The sequence below is a fragment of the Cuculus canorus genome, chromosome 37, assembly GCF_017976375.1.
Source record: "Cuculus canorus isolate bCucCan1 chromosome 37, bCucCan1.pri, whole genome shotgun sequence".
In the NCBI taxonomy this organism is placed as follows: domain Eukaryota; kingdom Metazoa; phylum Chordata; class Aves; order Cuculiformes; family Cuculidae; genus Cuculus; species Cuculus canorus.
This window is the reverse complement of record NC_071437.1, coordinates 1,214,975-1,221,157: the sequence shown is the minus strand read 5'-3', so window position 1 is coordinate 1,221,157 and position 6,183 is coordinate 1,214,975. Positions and strand designations below refer to the sequence as shown.

At 48.0% G+C, this 6,183-nt stretch overlaps 2 long non-coding RNA genes across 2 annotated transcripts; both read right to left on the bottom strand.

The window, feature by feature from the left end:
- Window positions 1-307: 307 nt before the first annotated feature.
- LOC128850053 (uncharacterized) lies at window positions 308-1,012 on the bottom strand. The gene is made up of 5 exons (XR_008447538.1): window positions 934-1,012; window positions 794-850; window positions 647-699; window positions 522-562; window positions 308-409 (listed from the first exon to the last, which is right to left on the bottom strand). It is a non-coding gene; the product is annotated as an uncharacterized LOC128850053 (long non-coding RNA).
- Window positions 1,013-1,779: 767 nt separating this feature from the next.
- LOC128850052 (uncharacterized) lies at window positions 1,780-2,682 on the bottom strand. The gene is made up of 3 exons (XR_008447537.1): window positions 2,646-2,682; window positions 2,511-2,564; window positions 1,780-2,403 (listed from the first exon to the last, which is right to left on the bottom strand). It is a non-coding gene; the product is annotated as an uncharacterized LOC128850052 (long non-coding RNA).
- Window positions 2,683-6,183: the final 3,501 nt, after the last annotated feature.

Here is a 6,183-nt window from a genome sequence, read left to right as displayed (position 1 = left end):
TACAGGCACTTGAGACCCTAGAGATGATGCCCAAGCATTCCTTGAGCACAAAGAGGACATCGAGGCCTGTGAAAGACCTAAGGCACAGCACATGGACTACGTAAACGACGACAACACAGACAGACTAGAACCACTTTGCCTGGCACACGATCATTTTAGACTGAGAAGGAGACCCCCTCTGCCTTTACCTGCCCAAAGGGGACTCTTCCTGCACAGTTCTCTCTTCTATGCTACCTCTCAAACCGCTCCCTGCTATTACAAGTCACCTCCCCTCTTCCCAGCACAACCCCAGCCCTAGTCCCTCCACCTAGCTTTCAGGGGTCCGAGGGCCTGAGCCGTGCTTGGCAGAAGCAGCTCAAGTCACATCTGCTGCCTGATATGATCCTGCGGTCAACACGTTTCTCTTTATCTGCAAGAAGACAGAACGGAAAACAGTGCCAGCGGTCAGCATTGTGCTACACAGCACCCCATTTGTGAGAAATCGACAGGCCCGTGCTCCATCCCCCCGTTACCCACCTCACCTCAAATGCTCTTCCCGTTCCAAAGGCAGCCCGCGTGGCACCTGCAAAATCAAATAGAAATGCTCAGCTGAGTTGCTCTGTAAAATTTAGCCCTGCAATACCCGTTTAGACAGCGACCTCCTCACCTCAGACCATTTGCCTCCGTGAAGATTCACCCCTCTGAGGCTGCATGTAGCACCTGCGGAAGACAAAACAAGACATGCTCAGATACTACCCTAAAGCATAGGCTGCCCGCAGTCATTATTCCTCATGTCCTGCTCTCTTATCCTGACCGCTTGCCCACTCAGGTGGCACCATCTTCTCTTGTCCCATCGAGGCTCTCGCACCACCTGTAATAGGCAAAGAGCAAAGGAGGCTTATAACTCCACAGACTGTAAGACACGAACAATAACTGTTTCTTCACATAACTCACCGTTGTTCTTCTTGCCCAAGACAGCTCCCATGCCGGTATGCTGTTTTGCTCATTGCTCTGCATCTTCAAAGAGAAAAAAATAAAACCAAAATACAATTACTAGTCGTGTAGACACCAGTTGCATCTAACTGCCAACACTGCAGCCAACCCGCCTTGCTACAGGAATCTAACCCCAACTCCATCGTCACCCCTTGGTGCTAGAGCGCGTGCCTCTGCACCTGAAAAAAACCCACAATATTCAGTAAGTCAGCAATAGCCAAACAATTCCAGACACAATGTTTACATTTAGGAATACCATCTCCATTTCACACTACAGCCAGGCAGGAAAAAACAGGATAAAGTGAAATATTAAATATTAAACACATACCAAATTTATTGGCCTTAGACTGTAAACTGTTCTACAAACACTACAGGGGCATATCCGAGACAGCTTTAGTCATCCCCTCTGTGGCTGCATAGCTGAGCAGAAGTGCTTCTCACCCGATACGTCTGTGGCTACTTGCTCTGTAATGGACCATATGGCCTTGGCGTTCCAAGTCTAAGCGTGTATCTATATTAAATATAGATTCTTACTGCTATTCTCCCACCAACTACTGCTTCTATGGCTCAAGCAGAGCAGTTCCAGCCAGACACGGACACATGCAGACAAACTCTGCACGAAAGACCAATGACATGATGCAGAAACAAAAGAAGACTCGGCAAGAATGACTCGCACACAAGAGTCTGCATTGGCTGAGATGATGTAGGGAGCTGCAAAATAGAATCTACAGCAGTCCTTGAAGAGTGGAATACTGAGGCCATGTAAAGACATATGGCTGCAACTGGAAGGATGCAAGTGCAAGAAGCCCTGCTTAAAGGCCTAAAATAGAGGATGCGTGGAAGAAGTCCCAAAACAGGGCTTTAGGAAAATGGATGAATAATCATTGAGGATGCTGACATGTCCTGCAATGACTGTGCAATAGACAACTGACCAGAAATTTCCAAAACGCAAGACCGATCCAAGCTTTAAGATAGCGATGCAAGAAAAGCAGTGCCCGATTGGCACCTTACCAAGAACAGACATTCAAGACCCTAGAGATGATGCCCGAGGCACGTGGCACGTGCCTTAAGCACAAAGATGACATCAAGACCTGTGGAAGACTTTGTACATGGCAAACAGACTACATAGACTAAACGACAACAGATACAGGCTGTAACTACCCTGCCTGGCACACGCTAGCTCTGCGCAGAGGGTTGAACCCCTCCCTATACCTGCACAAAAGGTTACTCTTCCAGCACAGCCCTCTACCACGTGCTAAATCCCTTCTCTGCCATTCTCAACATTCTGCCTTCTTCCCAACTCCAAAACACAACCCCCTCAACTTAACTTTCAGAGGGCCAAAGGCCTGAAGCCATCCCTGGCAGAAAAAGCTCAAAACGAGTCAGCTAACTGGGACGATCCTGCACTGCCAGGTTCCTCTTGATTATCATCTGCAAGAAAACCAAACAGAAAAACAGTGCCCATACTCAGCATCGCACTGCACAGTGCTAACACTTGTACTACACCCACTGCTAAATGGCCAAGACATTCTGCTCACCTGTTCCGTCCCAATTCGAACATCCAATGCAGCAGCCGTCATCACCTGGGGCACCTAAGATAGCCAGACACGAAGATTACTGTTGTGCTTCTGAGAAATCGGTCGCGTGCTCCTTCTCCCTACTACACAGCTCACCTCAACTGCTCTTCCCATCGCAAAGGCAGCCCGCACAGCGCCTGCAAAATCAAAGAGAAATACTCAATGGAGTTGCTGTGTACTACATTGCTCTTAGACACCAATTTGGACAACCACCTCCTCACTGCTCAAACCATTTCTCAGCATGAAGCTCCACCCCTCTGAGGCTGCATGTAGCACCTGCAAAAGAAGAGAGGTACTTGGGATACTAACGCAAAGCAGAAGCTGCCCCCAGCAATACCCATCTCCTGCTATGTTACCTTGACCGCTCTCCTGCCCAGCATCCATCATTCTTCACAGTAAGAGTCACTGGGTACTGGAACAGGCTGCCCAGGGAGGTGGTCGAGTCGCCTTCCCTGGAGGTGTTTAAGGAACAGGTGGATGAAGTGCTTAGGGACATGGTTTAGGGAGTGTTAGGAATGGTTGGACTCAATGATCCAATGGGTCCTTTCCAACCTTGTGATTCTGTGATCTCAGGCTGCCATGTTGAGGCTTGCTCTCTACCTGTAATACACAAACAACAAGGGATGCTTTTAAGATCAAACTGAAAACACAGATCAGCTATTTATATTGCCACTGGCCACATCTTCCCACCTACACCACAGCCGACTCGCCTCCCTATGGCGCTCCACCCACAAGTCCATCAGCGGCATTTGGCACACAGGTCATCCCTCTGCATCTGAAAAACAATATCAAAGAAGTCACTCGGATGCTCAGTGACGCCTTAACGGTTCCAGACCTCTCGCTTCCGTTTAGCGGTACCATCTCTACCGCACACTACAGCCAGGCACAACAAATCCACAACCAAACCCAAACATTAAGTTCCACTCCCTTAGAATTTAAACTGCTCCGGTACTGCTCCACTGGATTCTCCCACACGCTTTTGATCGTCCCCTCCGTGGCTGCAGAGCCAAGCAGAAACTGCTCTCCTCATCACCCGCTGCACCTAGGGCTATTTCTTCTGCAAAATATGGTACGCCCCCAGACTGCAAGGTGTACGCATACCAGCATATTAACCACAGAATCTTGCCCTTCTACCCCTGCTCACTCTTATCACCTTCATGCATCGGGCAGAGCAGCTCCAGCCAGATACAAAACACACAAAGAACAACACCACGCACAAGACCGATGTCGTGAACCAGGGACAAAAGAACTCGCTGTAGGAAGAATGATTCCTGGACCAGGCTTGCCATTGGGCAAGTCGCTGTATGGGGCTACAACGAAGAATCTATGGTGGCCCTGGAAAAGTGAAGGACCGTGGCTCATTACAAAGAGATACAGCCGCAACTGGGAGGATGAATGAGCAAGAAGCCCCGTTTAAAGACCTAAAGATGCAGAGGATGCATGGAACGAGCCCCAGAATAGGGATCCAAGAAAATGGATGACTAACAAACACGGATGCCGACGCAGGCTGCAAGGCCGCAGCGTAAGAGACATCTGATCACAAACTTCCAAAACACAAGACCGATCCATGCTTTAGGATGGCGATACAAGAAGAGCAGTGCCCTATCGACACTGCATTGATGAGTACAAGCATTCGGGACCCTAGACATGGTGCCCAAGGCATGTCCGGCATGCCTTGAGTGCAAAGAGGACACCGAGACCTGCAGAAAACTTAAGACGTGGCGCACAGACTACAAAAACTAGATGACAACAGATGTGGGCTGGAACTGCCCTGCCCGTGCTAGTTTTGGGCTGAGAAGTAGGCCCCTCTGCCTTTCCCTGCCCAAATAGGACTCTTCCTGCATGGCCCTCTCCCCTACATTACTTTTAAAACCCCTCCCTAAAATCCCAAACATTCTCCCCTCTTCCCAGTTCCACCCGAGCCCTGGCCCCTCAACTTTGCTTTCAGAAGGCCAGGGGTCATCCTCAGCAGAAAAAGAAAAAACTCCATCAGCATCAGCTATGTGGGATGATCCTACAGTCACCGGGTTCCTCTTTGCCATCTGCAAGAAAATGAAATGGAAGACAAACAGTGCCAACAGTCAGTATTGCACTGGTCAGTGTCACTCTCTTGCACGACAACTTGCTCTGCCTAACTGCCACGTTGCTCGCTCACTTGCTATGCGCCATTTCTAGCGTCAGACGCTGCGGCCATTATTACCTGGGACAACTAAATCCCAGAGAATTACTGTTGTGCTTGTGAGAAGTCTCTCTCATGCTCCTTCTCCCTACTACTCGGCTCATCTCAAATGCTCCTCCCATTCCCAAGGTGGCCCGCACAGAGCCTGCAAAACCAAGAGTAAATACTTAACCAAGTTGCCAAATAATACTTTGTTCTTTGAGACATATCTAACTTTCTCCTCACCATCAGCCCCACAATGATGAGAATAAGCCTGACTATCTCACCGGTACCACAGAATTCCATGTACTCTGCTTACCTCTCCTCTTCACCGCTCCCATCATAGGAACACAGTAGTGGTGATACCCAGGACAAAAGATGAGCCACAGGGATCCAGATGTTAGCAGATTACCCAACTTTAGTCACAGGAACGAACAAAAAAAATTGCAAAAATATTCTAATTGAAAACCACTAAAGATGATTGACACAGAAGACAAAAAACACAGGACACTTGCCATGCAGCAATGGAGACTGGAATTACAGAGACCGTCAGTCAATGGAAAAACTCACAATGGTGGGATTTGACTACTCAAAGACCTAAATTGGAAACTCAATGACCATAAAAACCGCAATTGATAACAAGGATGAGGTAATAACTACTGCAAATGATACTAGAGCAAACCTCACTTGTAAGTGAAGGAAAAATCCAAGACTCTGCTAATAAGAGAGGCTTGCGTGCCCACAGACCAGATGAAGAAGAGTTGCTCTGCTGCTAACTGTCACAAGCCATGATAACATCCATCCTCTTCCCTGAGAGATGCAAGGGAAAGTAGGGACAGAATCCTGCATTGCAGAAAAGCACAGACTTCATACCTTTAAGTAGCAAGGTCTCTGACATTCAGATGGATGGAGACAGGATGCATCAGTGGGGGAACACAGGAAGTAGAAGGCACAAGGGAAGAGGGATCTTGGAGCCCTAGAGATTATATTTTGAGTGTAGCTGATGTTTTTCAAGATCAAACTTATCTGATGTTCAAACCAGACGATTGTTGCACAAAGGTCCAGATAATCCATACCTTGTGTCTCAACTTCATCGTATCACCCATCAGCTGCAGAGAGACTAGAACAGGGCAAACATGGATGGCCCTCACATCTGACTGCTAAACTAAACCGAGAAAGATCAACGAATCCATCTTGCTTCCCCTAACCGTCCCCAAAACCATTAAAGTCCTTCTCCCTCCTGAATGGTCAGAGAAAGAACCCTGCTCCTTCCTAACAGCACCTGCGCTAATTTTTAGCCCCCTAACCCTTCTATGTTGCTGCTCCTTAAGAGCTATGCTTCTAAACCCTTTGCTATGTTCTGCTGTCCACTTCTATCTTCTGCCAGCCCACAGATTCAAATTCCCACTGTAGGCTTGCAAACTAAATTCCAGATTATTATAACCTACAAGGTGCCCATTACAAACTGCAAAAGCT